This window comes from Peromyscus maniculatus, chromosome 4 (assembly GCF_049852395.1).
Source record: "Peromyscus maniculatus bairdii isolate BWxNUB_F1_BW_parent chromosome 4, HU_Pman_BW_mat_3.1, whole genome shotgun sequence".
Taxonomy (NCBI): domain Eukaryota; kingdom Metazoa; phylum Chordata; class Mammalia; order Rodentia; family Cricetidae; genus Peromyscus; species Peromyscus maniculatus.
In genome coordinates this window covers 151,579,094-151,599,492 of record NC_134855.1, presented here as the reverse complement: position 1 = coordinate 151,599,492, position 20,399 = coordinate 151,579,094, and the positions used below count along the sequence as shown (strand labels likewise).

The window sequence follows — 20,399 nt, the reverse complement described above, 5'->3', positions numbered from 1 at the left end:
CCTTTGAATGATCTTTATAACATGCCGTTTACCTATGCTCTATACTTCTCTGGATTTTAGAATGTGTTTCTTGCTTGATATTGTTTGCATTGGTTGTAGTTACATCTTATCTAGGTCATTATCCCTCATTATTTCTGGACAATATTTGATAACCATTCCTTTGTATATAGTCTTGTATTAGTTTAGAACCTTCTTATTTAGACAAAAAGGGGGAGATGTAGTGGGTAGCCATTCCAGCTTGGATCTGGAAGCTCCAACCCCCATTGAGATTCTGGCAACTGTCACGCCTACGAGGCGGGGCGAGGGGAGGTGCTGGAAACCTGAGAGCTGGATGGGCAAGCGCTCGCTCGGGGCGCGCTCTCAGCGCCTGGACCCTGGATGGTGGAGATTGATTGTGCAGAGCTCCAGAGAACACCGCTGGATTGCTAGACGCCTTCCCCAGACCCCCGCGACCTATCCATTCTTTCATTTGTAAGTCATCCACTAAATAAATCTTCCTTTTAACTACGTGGAGTGGCCTTTATAATTTTCCCCAATAGGACTTTGCCTGAGAGCCTGTGTTGTGTCTCGTTCTCCAAGAACACACAGAATGGCAATTCATACTCCAATCCAAGGTTAAAAGGCCTGCTAGGAGGCAAAGTGCATCTGTCTTTCATCTGTCCAACATCCATCAGAGATGAGAATGAGCTTCATGGACTTCCTAATAAGGAGGGGGAGCTTACAGCCCACCTCCTCTCAAGGTCCCTCTGGTCAGAGCATTTTATCATAGCAACAGAAGGAAACCAGGACATGAGCCTTTAAGATAATCTTCTGGGCCATGAATAATGTATTTGAAAAAATTGTAAAGTTTGTGGGTATCCCAAGAATTTTTTTAAATTCTCGTTTCCTCACTAATTTCAATGTTTTTGAAATATACAATGTCGAGCATATCAGAAACTGGCTGAGACCACTTGGATCATTTGTATTTTGAGAATCCTAATTTCTGACTACATTAAAGATTTGCCTTTTCATAGTCTTTATTATTTGTTTATTAAAATATAATCACATCAATTCCCCTCCCCTTCTTCCCTTCTACTCCTCCCACATCCTCCCCCTCTAACCCTTTCCATCCTCCTCACTGTCTGTCCAACTGATAGTTTCTTTTTCTTTAAATTATTATTGTTTCATATATATGCATGAATATATAAATACTACCTAGTGAATCTGTTTGGTGTTTTCTGTGTGTACATGGTTTTAGGGTTAACTACTTTGTATTGTGTAACCAAATAGGAGCCACATTCCTGGGAGAGAATAATTTTCCTTCTTTGAGTAGTCATTGGTTGCTTATAGCTCTTTGTCCAGTGGTGGGACTTGATAAGATTTCTCCCTTATGTGTTAGCATGGTAAAGTAACAGTAGTAGGTTCTCTTCTAAGGTCCATGACCTCATTTGCCCCAGGTAGTTGGCTAGGTTTATAGTGCTATGCACAAATTCTTTCCTGTTAAGTGGCCTTAAGTCCAATTAGAGAGCTGTTGGTTGCCACCAACATGAATGCCACTACTGCAACTTTAGGGATATCTTGTCATGCTGGTCATTGTTGTGGTTTACAGGTGTCACAACCGGATAGCAATAATGATTATTTTTCCCTCCCTTGACAGCTTACATAGCACTTTCTGGTACTATGGAAGCTAGAGCATAGGAAGGAGTCTTCCAGGTTGGATCCAGCTAAGATTATCTGAGTTTTGTGTCCAAAGTATGTGGTGTCTTCAGCCATAGGAACTTACTTTCAACTCTGAGAGGCAACCAACACCATTATCGATAATTATATTGTTTTTGGAGTATCTTGGACTATCCTGACCAACAGCTCAAACAGGTTTCTCATGCCTGGTACTGGCATTTTCATTAGTCTATGACTCTGATGGGGAGCATTGTCAGACTGAGTGACGTAGCTTCACCTATATGTACTATATACAGTTTTAGGTAAATATAAAATAAAGATTCATCGAGACTTTATTAAATATCCTGTGTTGTTTCCTCTACTTCCTTGTATACTGACTTCCTTCCCCCATTTTTCCATTCTTCCTTTATATTACCCGTGTCCTGCCATTGTCCTCTCTAGCCACCCTTCCCACAACTCATGTTACTCTCTTTGTCTCCATATCCTAAGATCTGAGGAGTTGGAGCTAGGGACTTCAGATGAGAGAGAACATAAACATACAGGTTTGTCTTTCTGAGTCTGGGTCACCTCACTCAACATGAACTTTTCTAGTTCCTTCTATTGATCTGCAGCTGAATAGTATTCCATAGTGTGTATGTACCACATTTTTATTATCCACTCATCTGTTGAATATAGAGGTTTTTATTTGCTAGCTATTGTGACTAGAGTGGCAATGAGGAGTGTAGAGCAAATATCTGTGAAGTAGGAATGGTTGTGAAATTTTTTGGGCACATGCCAGGAAGTTGTGACCTATCTATACCATTCCTTTTATATTCTTTATAGAATGCTTGTTTGAGAGAAATTTTAGTACTTTCAGTTGTTTGTTTTATCAATTACTGATGCATTTAACTAAGTTATTCTAATATCAGTAAAAACATGGGTGTCAGATATTAGGGGGGAAAACCATGATAGATCCAAAGAGCAGCAGAGGATGAATGATCAGCTAACCCCAACTCTTCACACTTCCCAGACTGAAAAGGCAATGAATCTCTCAAAAGCCCCTTCCTATATCCACCCCCCCCATACACACATCTTCATCCTCTGAAATCTCTATGGCTAATTCCAATCAACCAGTTTCTGATTCTGTCCTCTGATTCAATGTAAACTTTACTGGCAATTGCAGAGTGTCAGTGCAAACAAATATCCTGCAAAATTTCCCTCTTCTGTCTAAATAGAAAAGAAAGGTTTTAACTCTAACATGGTAAAACTGTATACAATAAGAACAATTAGCAAGTAAGAATTACATTCACAATGTGCAGTCCATTTGTATTTGGCAAATTTGGAGAAAATACTCTATTATCTATCCTATCTTGGTGAGTCCAAAGTTTTGTACCCAATTCACTTTCTTGTGAATTCACTAACTTGTATTACCAACTTAGAAATACCTTTTTAGATATTAAAACATTTTCTTAGATAAACAGCTTAAGCTTTTATGTCTCTCAACATTATACACCTTACATCTCTTTTGTCAGTTTTTTTTTTCTGATTTTGGTAACAAGACAAACTATAACTATCTCATCTTCAACACCATCAGAGACCAGAGAAGAATAAAATATTACCTGAGTAAACAGGAAATGCAGAGTAAACAACTTCCAAAACTTTGGAAATGACAGAGATTCTGTCTACCTGGCCAGTCACCCAAGGTTCCTCTGTAATGTTGGGGCATCCATCTTTGGCCTCTAGACCTAGAATATCTGACAGACTTTTCTATGAAGCAGGAATTTTTAAGGCCCGTCCTACCTTGTATTGGTAAGGTTTGGCAGTTGCCTTCTTTTCTGTCCTACTTGTCCAATTTGGACAGCATACATCAGCAGCTGAGGTAAAGACAGTCAGTGAATCATGGAGTTGAATGAATCCATTATTTCTTCAATGAATGTATGCAACTACTGGAGTACATGCTAATATTTCAAGGAAGAAAGGGGGTGTCATTTTAATTATAGCAGTTATGTTTTTGTTTTAATCTGTTATGGAAAAAAAGAGTGTTTACTAGGATTTCTGATAACTTTTTGGGATGGGGTAGGGGGATGAGGCTTTATTGCAAAATTGACTTAACCTAAAGTCAATTAAAAATACGTGATAGTGGATTAGGGAGATGGCTCAGTGGGTAAGGAGCTTGCCATGCAAACCTGAGGATATGAGTTTGACCCCCAGCACCCACAGAAAAATCCAGGACTGCTCCTGATGTCCCAATGCTAGGAGGCAGAATCCAGAAGATCCCTGGGGCTCACTGGTCTACCTCGCTAGCCTATCATTGAGCTCTATGTTCAGGAAGAGGTACATTCTCAATAAATAAAGTGGAACATGATAGAAGAAGACACCCAACTTTGACCTCCAGCCTTACTACAAAAACATGCACATGAGCATACACACATAAACATGTACATACTCAAAATTATAAATGCAAGTTACTTTAGCACATGAAAATGGCAAAAATTCTTCAGGTGCTGTGATGGCAGTTTAATGGGTAAAAGACAACAGTTCCAAGGGTTGAAGTGATGGAATCATCAGTATTTGCTAACTGTACAGCAGATTCACAAACCCACATCTATTGACAACTGCAGATTTAACTCATCCATAAATCTTATGTCTTTTTTCTCTTCCTGAAGACTCTGACCTTTATAGACACCTTGCTAACAAAAAGCTGTTCTTTATGTGAATGGTACTGTGGTTTGCTCATGCTAGGCAAACTCTTGACCACTGGACCACTGGGCTGCTGGGCTGTATCCCCAGTGTTATTTTAATTAGAGTTTGTTGAATCTGTGGCCTTCATCGTTTGGCAGATGTATTGCAGCAGCCTCATGGACTGTGCATAGTAGCTAGTCATCATTATTCCATGCCCCACTGTCTGGTGGCTCCCAGATCCAAAGCCACAGCATCAACCAGGGTCAGTGAAGATGCAAAAGCTCAGGCTGCTGACCAGCCCCCTGAGAAGAAACCACTCTTATGGGAGATGCAGGGTAGACATCTGTAAACAGCAAGTGTGAGAAGCTCTGGTGCACTTTGTTGAAACTAAGACTCAAGAGTTACATGGTAAGAGTGGGGACATAGTAAGAGTTGGGAAGAAGCAAGAGTAGCTGCATGCACCATGGAAGGGCTAGCCAAGAACCTTGGGTAAGGCGCGAGGTCAGGTGAATGAAAACTCATTTTCCATAACCTAGATAAGCTGCACATGGTAACTCCATGCAATTTGCATCTCACTTCACTTTTGTGAATTCCCTTTTTTTCAGACAAGGTTTACTGTGTAGTTACGGCAGGCCTGGAAGGAGTGAGAGGTTCTCCAGCACCAGCCGCCCAAATGCTGAGATTATTGGTAGGCACCATGATTCTGGACTCCTGACGACATTTGGAAGCAAGAGTTCATCTTCTGTGTCCATCCTATGTACAGGGATGGGACCATGACCACCAGCGCTGGGTGGCTCAACGCTGATTATCTAGGGTGAGGCTATGAATAGATCACATTGAGAATGAGCTCCGCTGTGCCACAGCATTCACTGAGTTAGCATTATGGGCTGGACTAATTGAGTGATTAAGGATTTCACTGCTGATAACCTGCACTGTGGGAAGTCAGGAGGCCAGGAGTCTGAGGTGAGGATCTGGAGGCCCTACTGCTTCAGCTGATGAGAAGTGAGCTTTCCTGCCTGTGAAGGGGCTTGACTCTCACTGTAGGGAAGACAGAAGAAGAGGGACAGAAGAATCATTCTTGGGGAACTGTGCTTACTTGGATAAACTCTTGCTGTTATTGGTAATTTGATTTGACTATTCTCATTCTTCAATATTTTTGAAAGCCTTTCCTCATCTTTGCAAGTATAAAATCATCTTTGGGAACTTAAATAAGGCCAAGTAGAAGTCTTTCAATTCACCATAAATATTAAAATCTGATCATTATAATAACAAACCTTGGGCTTATTTGGTCTAGGTATTAAGTGCTGGGAAATTTGCATACATTAGTAACTCATTTAATTCAGACACTCAATGAAATAGACAATGTTTAATATCAAAGAGATGATATATTGAGATGTAGAATTATCCAATAGGCTGTTCAAGGCTATACACGTTCTAATGGGAGACATAAGATCTTAAATCATTCTACAAAACATGCTCCTGGGATTGAACACTGCCATTCTATAGTGTTCTGCCTCATTTTTTTTCTGATATGTGTGGATTGATGAGTCATTGCCCATGCCTGCCATGGACTACTCTTCTCTGTCTATTTGAACGATCACTTTTTCTCTTTGGCTTTCATCGCTTTGGCTGTGATGCTCACACACTATATCTGTTAATCTCTCTCTCTGTGGCTAATTTTTCTTTCTACACTTGAGAAAAATTTGATTATCTCCCCTTCCATCTCTTTCTTCTGTGTTTCCTGAATTTGACTTTGAGTCCATTGTTTTCCTATTTTAAAAAAATCCAGTGACACAGAAATGAGATGTTTTTATATTTTCTCATAAGATTTTGAAGATATTTTAAAGGTTTATTTTCTTTCTCTGTCATTTGTATTTGAAAGTTTTATTGATTTGCATTCAAGTTCACTGTCTTTTTCTCTCCTAAGTCCCTTAAACCTGTGATATCCTTAGACTTATGCTATATGCTTATTTCTTATTGTAAATTTTAAAGTTTTATAATTTTTATTGATTTTTGATGATGTTTATCTAATGAGATTCCCATTGTTTTCATTTATTCTTCATTGTTTTAGCTTTGTTATTACACCTATTTATAATCTTCCTCTGCTTATCCCAATGTGTGAAGCAACTCCAGACTAGTTGCTTCTTATATATATATATATTTTGTCTTCTCTTGGGTGTGAAATAGTGAACAATTCTTGAAATACCGAACAATTAAGAAGATACTTTTGTCATTGTAAAGTGTGCTGTATGAACTATAGATTCTCTTAGGTCCCTAGGAAAAGAATTGATTTTTTTCCCCTCATAGCTCTGTCTTCCAGATCAGAGTGGCAGCTTGCATGTCAGTTCAGTCTTCTGGGCTCCAGCTGCTGGGACACCTCTCCACTCACACACATTTATGGTTCAGCCGGTGATTTGGGAGGAGTGGATAGAATTCAATATTCCCTTCTCTGTCTTTTCCTTTCCAGTCATTTCTCTATGACCTCATTCCCTGCCCTCCGGTGTTTACAGCTGCAATAGTTTTCTTTTCATTTGTTTGTTTTTGAGACTGCATCTTACCCTGTAATACATCCTGGAACTTGATATGTAGACCAGACTGACCTCCAGACTGTCTCTTGCTCCCCAGTATTGGGATTAAAGGGATGCCCAATAATGTCTTGTTATAACAGTTTTCAACTGCCCTGCCTTGGGCAGACAAGTATACTTAAAAACTGACAGCCCTTGAGTGATGGGATCCTCATCCAGGCTCCTGTGTGACCCCCAACTCCAGTCTGTCTGCTTATTCACTCTCCAGTGTCTTTGAGTAACTGTTCTGGCATTTTCCAGAACATATTGTTATCTAAAGAAGAGAAAACTAAAATGGGAATCTCAGTCATGGTGGAAGAAGAAATCTGGTGTTCACCTCTCAGTTGCGTTTTCTCTTCAAGTGCTGTGAAATTATTCCATCTGGGAATATGGAAAAAATAAGGAATCTAATATATATATATATATTGGACTGATGAATCCAATTGGGAGCAGCCAATACTGCTTCCTGCTGAACTCACTTGCTGGTGCCCATCACCAGAGGTGAGGGCACACTTCCATCCCAAGGTCCCTGGCTATCTCTTTGATTTCATTTCTGGCCACCTCCATTTTATCCTTCAACTTGTACACACCATTCTTTTTACCACCCAGCCTTCCAGAAGAGCGTACTGGGCTCAGACTTTCCCAATTCTTTCCCACCAACTTCTTGACTCCTTTTTCTCCTCTGAGCCAATGACTTAACTTCACTCTCAGGCTCACCTGTTTCCACAGTGGAGGGCGCCACTCATTTTATATACTAGATGTCAGGGAAGCTGACAGAAGAGATCACAAGGCATCCATGCACCAGCATTGCCTAGGAAGAAGTGTGGAAGCATCCCAAGCCAAAGAAACAACTAATATAATACACACACACACACACACACACACATACACACACACACACACACAAACACACACACACACACACACACACACACACACACACACACACACACACACGTATAGCCTCCCCATAATGTCAGCACCATGATCCAGACTCTGTGTTCACATTTCCTAGTTATGTAAGTACACTCAAGCCTCAACTCTGATAAATTACATCTTAACCTCTGGGGATGTGCCTCGAGCAGTGTGAACACATGTCACAGACACTCAAGATGGCATCCTGGGTGGTTTACAGCCACCTGGGTTTGAGTACTGGGATTAGATATCACTTCCTATGCTTCACTGGGAAGTTTCACTCTAAGGGGTTTAGGGGGATTCAACCTGTAGCCAATGAATTCACTTTTTATTTTTATAAATAAAGTTTTATTGTTCATTCACTTACATGATAGTGTTAATTGATTTGCGCTATAGTTTCCTAGCCTGATGACCTTGAGCATTTACTGTTTGGCACTTAAAGGAAAAGTTTTCCAATACTACTCTACTATATACTACTAGACCAGTTACTATAAAGATTATTAAAGATTATCTAAACATTTATATTAAACAAACAAACCACAAAAAATTCTCACCATTTCAACCATTCAAGGGAAACTAGAATTTTGCCTTTTCAATTTAATATGTAAGCATTGATAATTTTAGTAGGTTTACATGTAGATACATACACACCTAAGATTTATTCTTTGTCACGATTTTTAGTGAATTTAGACTTTTGTGGGAAGAAAAAAAAAGTGATGTCTTCACCTATGTGTTCTAAACAACACATCTCTGCACAAAAACAAGAATAGATTTTTTTTTAAGCCAAACTTGTTAGTTTCTGTTCTTTTTTGAAACAATATCAAGGAAAGGCTTAATACATGTCTCATGAAATAGTGCATGAATGATGACCACACAGCCTCAGACAGAGTCTGGGAGGAATCATTATGACATCATGACATAATACATGGATCCCCAAAGTCCTTGACTTAGCCACAGCAGTGACAACTGGGGACTGTCAGCAGGAGAAGTCGCAAAAGCTCCATACTCCATGCATCAGGAGCTCACAGGAAGAGATTCAGAAATGTCTTTTATTGGTGAAATTATTTTGGCCACTCCACGTAGTTAAAAGGATATTTATTTAATGGCATAACTCACAAATTAAGTGATAGGTAGGTCACAGGGTCTGGGGAAGGTGTATCGCAATCCAGCGGTGTTCTCTGGAGCTCTGCTCGGTCCACCTCCACCGTTCAGGGTCCCGGCACAGAGAGAGCACACAGAGCTAGCGCGGGCCCATCCAGCTCTCGGGTCTCCAGGCGCCTCCCCTGGTCCTGCCTCGTAGGTGTGACAGTTGCCAGAGTCTTAATGGGGATTGGAACTTCCAGACCCAAGCTGGAATGACTACCCACTACAGTCTTTGTTTTGTTTTGAGTCAGGGTCTCACTGTGTAGCCCTGGCTGTCCTGGAACTCACTACACAGACCAGGCTGCCCTCCAACTCACAGAGCTCCTCCTGCCTCTGCCTTGTGAGCACTGGGATTAATGGTGTGTGCCACCACACCCAGCTTCAGAAATATCTTAATAAGACTTTCAGTACTTCTGATACATGTACAATTTGAGAATGAGTTTCTCTCTCTCTCTCTCTCTCTCTCTCTCTCTCTCTCTCTCTCTCTCTCTCTCTCTCTCTCTCTCTCTCTCTCTGTTGTATTCATCTTGTTTTATGAGCTGAGTCTCTCCCTGGCTCCTGTTACTTGATAAGTAGGTGAGGCTTGCTCTTCAGTAAAAGCCACAACAAGACATTTCCCTTTCTGCCTCCCTAGTGCTTAGAGTAAGATCACGGGCCCCACACATCTGCCATTTTGTATGGGTTCTGGACAATTAAGCTCAGTACCTCATGCTGGCAAGTCAAGACCTGCACTAACTCGGCTCTCTTGAGCCCATACTCTTTCATTAGTAAAATTTGCTACCCAATGACTATTTGTAATTATCTGCTTGAAATGCTTAATTGCTATACATCCATATATCAATTATGAAGAAAAATCCCACACTAACACACACTATGTATTCTGTTTTGTTCCAGGATTTTCTAAGAGTTAATAATAATTTGAAAAAAAAACTTTCTTAGTTCAATGAAATCATGAGTATACACAGCAGCAAACCAAAACCTGTGCAAGAAATGTTGACTAGAATTTGTTTGTGTCTCATGATCCAATTTCTGTTCTATTCACTTTGATTATATGATACCATAATTGCAAAATTATTAAGCCTTAAAGTTAATTGTGAATGAACATTTTAGCTAAGCAACAACCTGATCAATGAAAAGCCTGGAAGGATGTAATTGTTTATGGGGTTTCTCGGGCTGGATGTTCATTTTGCAGACAGTAGAAAAGCCTTTGCTGAGCAATCTGTGAATGGCAGACAGGCTAAAAGAAGGTTTTTATTGACTGGCTCTGCTCTTGCCCAGTTTCTTCCTGCTTCAGGATTTTCAAGTCTCCTTTTTCATTCAGTGTATGTCTACACTAGGGTTAAGATATCTGGTTGATTTTACTTAAAGAAGGACAAAATGGAGCAAAACACACAAAGGAAATAAAAAGCACAACAAACCCAAGCCCGTAATTTGGCATTGTGTAGCGCGGGATAATACCAAACTGACTGCTTCAGTCATTTTTAAGCTGTCACAATATATGCATCTGGTCAGCCCTCGGAAAGGGCAGCTCTGATTTGCATTTCAATGATCACGTGTGTCGAAGCTTTTCTTACTTGTCTGTTGGCCACTTTGATGTGTTTGGAGAAATATCCATGCAAGCTCTTTCATTTTTGAATTGTTTTTTTTTCTGCTGTTGATTTATACAAATTCTTAATATGTTTTGGAAATTAACCTTTTACTAGATGTAATCTAGAAATATTTTCTCCCATTCTTTAGGTTTCTTTTACACTATATTAACGTTATTATTGTTTTTTTTTTCTATCCAGGATTTTAGTCAGATGTTGTCACACTGGTTGATTTAAATCTTTGTCCTCTCTCCATTTGGTGTCAGATCCAGGAAGTCACTGCCAAGGTCAAGAGCATAATGTTATCCCATATTTAAATCAAGGGTTGTGTTCTTATGGTTCGGGGAATGACATTTATGTCTAATGCATTTTGGGTTGACTTTTTTGTGTAAGATGCATGATAAAGTACAGGGATTAACTAATTAATTAACTAGCTAATTAATTAGTTAATTAAAAATCAACAAATTAATTGGTGGTTGAGGAATTCTGCATGTGGACATCCAGTTTTCTCAGCATCACTTGCTGAAGAACTGTCTTTTCCCAAGTTGTGTGTGCTACATAAATTGTGTACTTGTGACTTACTTCTGTACCATTGGTCTGTCTGCCTGCCTGTACAATGGTAAATTGTCTTATATGTCCTGTACACTAGGCACTGTACATTTTAAATATATTTACATATAAGGAGATACAATGTATTTAGTTCCATTCCTCTTTTTCAAATTGTCCTGACCTTCCTGGATATTTGTTGCTCCATATAAATTTTAGTGTTGTTTTCTATTTTTAATAAAAATGCCAGTATGATATTAATGAAAATAGCATTGACTTTGCAGATCTCTCTAGGCAGTGTGGGTCTGGTGAGGATATTAATACTTTCAACTTGCAGACATGAGATATCTTTCTATTTGTATCTTCGTAGTTTTTAGTGCCTGAGGCTTTTACATTTTTGATTAAGTTTATTCCTAAGTATTTTATTCTTGTTTTGTCTATGGTCTATGTATGTTGTTTATTTTTTCTGCTCAAATCCCCTGAAGTGAGGATTTTGTCATTTTTTTTCATATATTGGTGTATACTCATTGTACATAAGACTGGGTTACATAAGGATATTTTCGTACCAGTATAGAATATAATTGAGTGTATTCCCACCCACACCTTCATACCTTCCTTTTCCTTCTTTTCTTATTCCCATCAGTCCCATGTATCACTCTGCATATTCTAAATACATGAACAGAGCATGTTTTGGGATTTGGAGGTGTGTGGTATGAGTGTGGGTCTGAAAGTGAGGGACTTGCCATCAAACCAGCCATTTGTGACTGAATATTCAGCATATGTGTTCATAGAGATCCCCTCAACCACTTTAAGCAATCCTGATGAAAAGCTGTGTTTTCTACCCTTGCCTCCTCCTCCCCTCCTTTCCTTTTGAGAAAGATGTGCTGGTACATTAAAACTAGCAGGATGGAGCGTGTCAAACCAGCAAGGGAGCGTGTTATCAGCCCGCCCAGATGTTCGATGCAGCTCTGCAGGGCTCTGCATCTCAGTGGGTTGGAATCTCCCACAAGCCTTATGATATTTCTGCTTCTGTTTTGATCATTTTAAATTCTAGAATTTTCCTCTGTCACCTCATTCAAAGCGATAGTCTTAGTTTGGTGGGGAATATACTCAATACAAAGAAATGATAATAATAACTCCACTGATGTTTTCCAGAGTTACAGCATTTCTTCTGCAGCCTGTTTAGCTTTGCTCTGGCTGGGAAGTTCAGGGTCGTGGTGACATCGGGATGCAGCCCTGCATGGGCTGTTTCTCCTTTGTGTTCTTGCCTTAGACTTCTTCTCCTCTAACCTTCCCCAACATCTTGCAATGGTATGAAGAAGGAAGTGTCTTCCCCATACCCCTGGAAAGAGCTCAGTTGCTTTCCACACAACCACATTTGCACAATAGAATAACGTGCCATGACTTTGATCAGAGAAACTACTTCTTCTTGCAGTGACCAGCAGTGGCTGGAGAGATTCATAACTGGTCAAAATACAGAGAAAAAAATGGCCATTGAATGCTCAGCCATAAATGGGAAATGCATATCACTCACTCCAAGGTGTAGGAAATGTCTCCAAAGGGGCAGAAAGAATGAAAGAATCAGAAGAGTGAGGGAGGAGCAGTGAGAAATGCTGTCTTCTGGGAATGACTTGGCTGTCACTTGCTTAAACTCACAGCAGCTAAGACAACCTAAATAAGATCTCTGCAAGACTGGGTTTATCAACACTATGTCATAGAAACAAGAAGGACTCAAGGGGCCTCAGCACTTCTGGAGGATTTGTATATAGGTGAAGTTTGGTGGGAAAGGGAGAGACTTTTTCTTTAGTAGTACAGTTCTTGTTGAAGTACCCATGGTTCTGTAAAAAAAGAGAAGAAAGAAGAAGGGGGTGAGATAGGATGAGGAAGCTGACTAAGGGAGATGTAGAGGGTTAAGAGAGAGTAATAGGAGGTAGATATGAACCAAATATATTATGTAAACATATGAAAATGTCATAATAAACCCATTTTATGTATAATTACTATTAATATATGCTAATAAAGTACAAACAAAAAGAGCTTGACTATGCTACTTGATTATATTACTGTCTTCTTTGGGATTTACAGAGTTGGGGAAATCTTCTCTTGTGGGGTGCTGAACTGTAGTTGGGATGTTTCTTTCCCACCTTCCTGTTCCCAATACCTGGTAGCTGTTTGCCAAATAATTGACTTGGAGACTAAATATTACTTATAGATGCTTGGCCATCAGCTCAGGCTTTTTAACTAGCTAACTCTTACACTTTATTAACCCACAATTCTTATCTATGTTTAGCCATGTGGCTTGGTACCTTTTCTCAGTCCAATATTCCCATCTTGCTTCCTCTGCATCTGGCTTGTGACTCCTGACTCCACCCTTCCTCTTCCCATTCTTACTTTGGTCGCCCCATCTACACTTCTTGCCTGGCTACTGGCCAATCAGCATTTTATTAAACAAATTAGAGTGACAAATCTTTACGGTGTATAAGAGAATTATTCCACAGCAATTCCCCTTTCTTTGTCTAACTAAAAAGGAAAGTTTTAACTTTAACATAGTAAGATTATATGCAACAAAAATGGTTATCAAGTAAGAATTACAGTAACACTATCTAATCTATTAATAAAGTGCTGTGGGATGGTCTTTCTGTATGCTGTGAATATGTGTTGCTACCATTGGTTACCAAAGAAGCTGCTTTTGCCTATGGCAAGACAGCTTAGAGCCAGGTGGTAGATCCAAACAAAGATATAGGGAGAAGAAATGCAGAGTGAGGGAAAGATGCTACAGGCTGCCAGGGAGCAAGATGTAATAAAAGGAACACAGGTAAGGCTACGAGACATGCAGTGATACATAGATTAATAGAAATATGTTAATTTAAGATAAAAGAGCTAGTTAGCAATAAGCCTGGGCCATAGACCAAACAGTTTGTAATTAATATAAGCCTCTGTGTATTTATTTGGGACCAAGTGGCTGCGGGACACAGGAAAACTTCTGGCTACACTGAACATACCACACTTACATCTATGGTATCTAAGGATGTCTTCATCAGCCTCTAGTCTCCTGTCCTTTCTCTCAATGATAATCATCTACTCCTGTGAGGTAATAAGGGAGCCAAGGCATGGTCCCTCTCTCTGGGATGGTGTTGTGTTGACCATGGAAAAATTCTTGTATCATTTGTTGTCACATACCTGGACACCAATGACTCTTCTCTAAGAGCAAGCTTCTTCTCCATTAGAACATGTGAGCAGCTCCCTACAGACACTGTCCTTTCCCCTTTCTCTGGTGAAGTTGAACTCCTTTATCTATGGGCTTAGAAAAACACACAGTATTCCTGTTTCACTAGCAAATAGGGTGATAACTATGGACTCCCATGGACCTTTCTTGTTGACGTAGAGGACACACAAAACTCTGTGTCTCTTAACTTTCTGCCCTAGACACTCAACATTTTGTTATGACTGAGGAAGGTCTCCAGCCATCAGTCACTGAAGTGGATCCCTTCTAAGTTTGACTTTGGAATTTCAAATGAGGTTCTCAATGGCCTTTTTGCTTCCACCCAGTTAGAGGTAGCAAGAAACCCATTATGAATTATTGTTCTTGTCTTCTATTTTTCCTTTCTTTCCTCTATTTTTCCTCTAACAAAGTCTCTGTAGGTAACCCAGGCTGGCTTTTAACTCTTGGTCACCCTGCCTCAATCTCCCCCATGCGGAGATTACAGGCATGCAGATCCACACTCAACTCAATATATTTTCGATATATTTTCATAATTTACCTGAGGCGTCTCACTAAATTCACCTCTTTTACCAAACAAGGTTTCTTTATGAAGATAGTGTTCCTTCCTGGCCTGATGATCCCTCTTTCCTCCTTCAGTGGCTTGGAGCATTTCCTTAATCTCTGCAAGCTTTCCTTTCTCTTTAAGTAATTACTAATAATGACTGTTTGGAAACATTCTGAGAAGTCGCCATGAAAGTGTAAAATAACCCAGCCAATGCCTGGTATGATCATGCCACTTTCAATATTTTTAGAGAATGTATTTACTTATTTATTAATACATACCCACTAGAGTTTGAACCTCAGACCTCATACATACTAGGAAAGTATTTTGCCGTTGGGTTACACAGACTTATCCCCATCCTTTTCTTTTCAATTTTTGTTTTGAAACAAGGCCTTGAACTTGCCCTGTAGACCAAGCAAGCTTCAAACTTGTGACCCTCCCTCTTTGCCCCCACCCTCCCTGCATACAGCAAAGTTTACAGGTCTGTCTACCACCATGTTGAGTGTTGCAGAATGTTTTTTTTCTATTCGTATTCCTCCTTGATTATCTCTCTGCTTCTCTTCTATTGCTATCAGGCCTGGATAATTCTTTTCTGGGGGGTGAGGGGTAGAGGCTGTCCTGTTCAGTGCAAGGTATTTAATGATGCCAGCTGGATGCCAATTGAATATCTCCCCAATGACTTGTAACAATCCAAACTGTCTACAGACATTGCCAAATATCCATTGGGAGGAAACCCATTCTGACTGAGACTCACTGCTCCAATTCTTTCTTTTGCACACATACATATGCACCCTTTTGTGTTCACAGACAGTCAAGTAGACAAAGACTTAAAGATTTGTTTATCACACACCCCCCAACAAATGTAACAAGATCCCAGCTCGGTAGTCTCTCTTTTAGTTGCACTTAAAACATATCTTTATATATATGTGACTGCAGATGCATACCACAGAACTTATGTAGAAGTCAGCAAGTGTCTTTATATATTTGTGACTGCAGATGCATACCACAGAACTTATGTGGACGTCAGCAAGCAATGCCTGGTGTAGGCACTCACCTTTCATCTTGTTGGGGATAAGGTCTCTTGTGTGCCACTGCCTACACCCAGTTGGAGCCCCGACTTTGGGAGTTCTCCTGTATCTGCCTCCCATTTCACAGTGGGAAGGCTGGGAGCACAGACGTGCAATTGCATCTGTCTTTACTTGAGTTCTGGGGGTTTTAACATAGATCCTCACATTTTATCCACTGAGCCATCATTCCAGCCTTATTCCACATTTCAATGAAAGATGGATGGACATTGTGGGGTTTCTTAACCTCAGACAGTGCTGTTGCTCCAGAGACACTAATGGCATGTCTCCCCTTCATCAAAAGGTACCATATTTCAAGCAGACTCTCTTCCCACTGCGAGCTCCATTCATCTGCTCTTGATTTCCAACATTATTAAGCAGATGATGGGGGTAAAAAGTCTTCAGGGTGATTTAAATAGGAGTTTATAGGATCCAGATTGCTCCCCACCCATCAATACATCCATCATCTAAAAGCCACTTTAATCACAAAGAAAATTGGACACATCTCAAATTCTACAACCCAAGACCATATGGTGGACCTCTAAAGTGCTTCCCAATTCCAAAATTCTGAGATTTTATGATTTTGGTATTTATATTCATTCCAATACATTTCTATCCATTCCCATCTCTCTTAGCACTTTTCTTTTGGGCCCCAGGATACCCCAAATGCCTCCAGATTGACATTACATCAAGCAGGAATAAACAGTGATTGATAATGATCAATAAGGCAGGCAATCTTAGTTGAATGTCAGCTTTTTCTATTTGGATAATATAGCTCTTTACATCTGCTTCCAATTTTTTTTTTACTTCCCTTGAATGCCTCAAATAGCTTTTTTTAAAAATTTATTTATTTTCTATGCTCTCTAGGATAGCTCTCTCCCCTGACCCTTTCTTGCCACTTCTCTCCTTTCCTTCCCTCCTTCTTCTCTTTGTTACCCTTTCTCTTTTAAAGTCCAAGTAGGATTCATAAACCTCCCCTTGCTATTTGCCCTTGTAACCTAAGGCAAGCGCCGTAGACTCTGCCACCAAATTAAATGTGGTGCTGCAGATGTCGAAGCTTATGAGATTTAGGGCGATCATTTATCTTTTCTTCCCCCCTGGAGGAGTCACTGCTGCCCTCCAACTTTCTACCTTTCAAAACTCAGGGCCCAGAGGAGGAGCATCTGCTCTTCTTGCCACTCTGAATAATTCATGCCATTTAGCTCCAGCCTGGCCGCCTCACTGGCTCACTTCATGCCAGGGAAGGGGGAAGGCCTTTCAGAATTTCCCAGACATAGATTAAAAAAAACGAATAATATTTTTAAGCCTCTAGATTGTTCAACTGTTTTCTTCAAAATTGAATCCAATTCAATTTGAAATGCTTCCTGGAAGTGAAATTAAGTGAGCCCATCACTTCCATAGAGTTTAGACTGTGCTATCCAAGTGTATATTTGGCTGTCTCTGGTGTGACAGGAGCTCAATGGAACTCTGGGTGCACAGCAAAGACAAGGGAACCCCACCCACTGGAAGCTTGCTCAGGAGACAGGAGAGGGCATATATGAAAGAACCACTCAATTCCAGCTGAAAAGACCCCTGGGCTCACACTGGAAATGCTTATAAGCAGTGCCTGGGGTACTCTTTTGGTTTCTTTTCCTGTTGCTGGGATATCATACTCTGACAAAGGCAACTTAAATATGATTGGTTCTGTATGCTTGCAGATATGTGGCTTCCCATTTGAACGAAGTAGACTTCCCAGAGGCCACACTTATTGGACTTGGTGAGTTGGGTATGGAAATGCACGGGATCTGTGAAGAGTTGGGAGGGGTAGATTAATAGGATCAAAACACATTCTCAAACAACTAATAAAAAGCAAGAGAGAAAGATAGTTTAAGGAAAGGGGGGTTTGTTCTGGCTCTCAATTCAAGGGTACAGGGAAGTCAAGGGAGCAGGTTGAGGCAGCTAGTCACATCCAATCCACCATGAGGAAGCCGAAAGTGATGAACGTATGCTTCTGCTAGGCTTACTTTCCTCTCTTTTACACAGTCCATGATCCCAGACAGGGAATCATTCCCAAACCAAGTATTAATTGATGTCCTTTATCAATTAACATAATCAAGATAATCCCCTATAGGTACACACAATGCACAGAGGCCCATCTCCTAGGGGATCTAAGATTCTATGAAATTGACAGCATTGAGCATCACAGCATCACCAGACATGAGTAGATGCTGAGTATCAGCAGGGGAGACCTTGTCTGCCTTTACAGATGATTTCCTGTCAAGGTCTGGCTATAGATATTAACAGCTATTCACATGCTTGTAACACCATCACCTGTGATGAGGGCAGGTTTCCAATGGATCTTGTAGTTTTTCTTGTGTATTTGTCTATACAAGCACTCACAGAGGTGGTGTGTATCAGGTCCCTCCCTGTGCTCCACTCTAGATCAGCTGAGCATAGCTATCCTACTCTCAGCTTCAAAGAGCTACATTCCACGTGGAGCAGCAATTAAAGTGGTGAGCCCTCTGCATTTATAACTGTGGTAAGTACTGGGTGAAGGTTATAAGTAGGCAGTCTTCTAGGTCCTTCACATGCTCCTGACTTTCTAGAAATTGTCAGTCTCCTCTTCCACAAGTGGGACTTGAGTCTGGACATTTGAGACACCACAGACACAGTTGAATTGAATCACACTTCAGCAGGCATATACATAGCTTCTCCATGCTGAGGATCAAGCTTACCCCATTTTCACCCCCGCCATTCACCTGGAATGACTCACTCTGTGTTAAGAACTTGGCAGAAGGAGGGAAGGAGGAAGGGAGGGAGAGAGGGATAGCTAGCCAAGCCCATGAACCAAGACAGGGTGCAAAGACTTGTTTTTTATGTTAAATCGGCTCCTTGACCTACATAATGTTGTATCTGTAAAGAGCTGATTCAGCTTCAGAAGCCCACAGAGCTTAATTGGAGTTTACTGCTGCTTAATGTATTTTTTCCTATTTGTGTCCTTTGCTTAGATTTTCTCATTTTATCTCTGGTTTAGCAACACAGGTTCCTGAACAGCTGCCAGATGTGCCTCCCAGCTTTGGCCAGATTTCCCTCTAAGTAATGTGGATACTGCAAATAGAGAAGCCAGAAATTGGGATTTCCTGTCCTTCCAAGAATATCTAGGAGTAGGTTATTTCCTTGTTTGCTTGTTTGTTGCCATAAAACACTGTGAACTTATTTCTTCCCTGCTTTACCGTGTTCATAAAGCATTTTCTGGGTAACTCAGCAATGGGTCTTCACAGGGCAAAAAACAAGAGAATGGTCTACTTTCAGACCAGAAGTGCCAAATGCCACCTTGTTGATGAAAGCATACAGAGAATGCTGCTGGGAAGTGAGGCGCCTTGGTCTGTTGACTATTTTAGAGGGTCCTTGGGGGATCTTCTGAGGCTACAAGAGACTTGTAATGCCGAGTCATGGGATTTACATTCATACCTATGGTTACATCTGTAAGGAAATGTCTAGATTAAGTTAATTTAGGTAGGAATACCCATCCTAAATAAGAGTGGCACCATGTCATGGGCTAGGATACTGAGCTGAATAAATAGGAAAAAGTGAGCTAAGCATCAGTATTTATGTCTCTCTGTTTCCTGAATGTGGATGCAAGCTGCCTCAAGGTCCTGCTGCCTTGACCAGCCTGCTGGGATGGACTGTGAACTGTGAGCAAAATAAACTTTCCTTCTCTAAGTTCCTTTTGCCAGAAATTTTGACTCATTAACAATGACCTAATAAAACTTTTTTTAAAAAAGATCTGTTTATCAGCCTCAAAACCAGACCCACAAAGAGGGATACCGTTCCCTTCCATATCTTCCCAGTTATTTCATTAACTAAAGACTTTACTCCAAGGTCATCAAATGGCTCAGCATATAAAGAGGTTACCGTCTATCTGAGAGTTATTTTCATCTTTCCAGAAATCACTTACATTCCCTGTGTCAGCTGCACCACCCCCCATTCCTGTTCCACTATGAAGCAGGCCTATAAGCTCCATGTTGAACTGGATAAATAGGCTACCTTCTTATGCATGACACAGTTGATTGTTGTACCTTTTCTACTGGGCATCTGCCTAGTGACAGTTCATTTTCATAAACTCAAATGATTGACTGTTCGGCAGAAGGAGGCAGGTTCTCTTTACTCCAACAACGAGAAGACAAAGATGGGCTTAAGTTGGCCACTTATGAATGCCCAACATGACTGAAACTACTATAGCACAGGGCTATCTCGTGTCTGAAGATGCATAAATGATTTCTCCCACCAGATCCATTTTCCCTCAAACACTTTTTCTCTTAATGCTCTATTAGAGTATTTGACGGTAATGTTTCATGTCTGTCTCACACCATTAGTACTAGAGAAGTTGATATAAAACATAACAATTAGATTTGGGACCCAGCAGCTCCTCTGAAGAGAAGTGTGACCTGCTTACCTCATTGCTATCTGGGACATGACTTGCAGTATCAACACATCTGATGATATCTTTAAATTTGTGGC

At 40.5% G+C, this 20,399-nt stretch overlaps 1 long non-coding RNA gene across 1 annotated transcript; it reads left to right on the top strand.

The window, feature by feature from the left end:
* Nucleotides 1-17,596: 17,596 nt before the first annotated feature.
* On the top strand, nt 17,597-19,094 carry LOC143272793 (uncharacterized). The gene is made up of 3 exons (XR_013050372.1): nt 17,597-17,655; nt 18,321-18,417; nt 18,913-19,094. It is a non-coding gene; the product is annotated as an uncharacterized LOC143272793 (long non-coding RNA).
* The last annotated feature ends 1,305 nt before the right edge of the window (nt 19,095-20,399 follow it).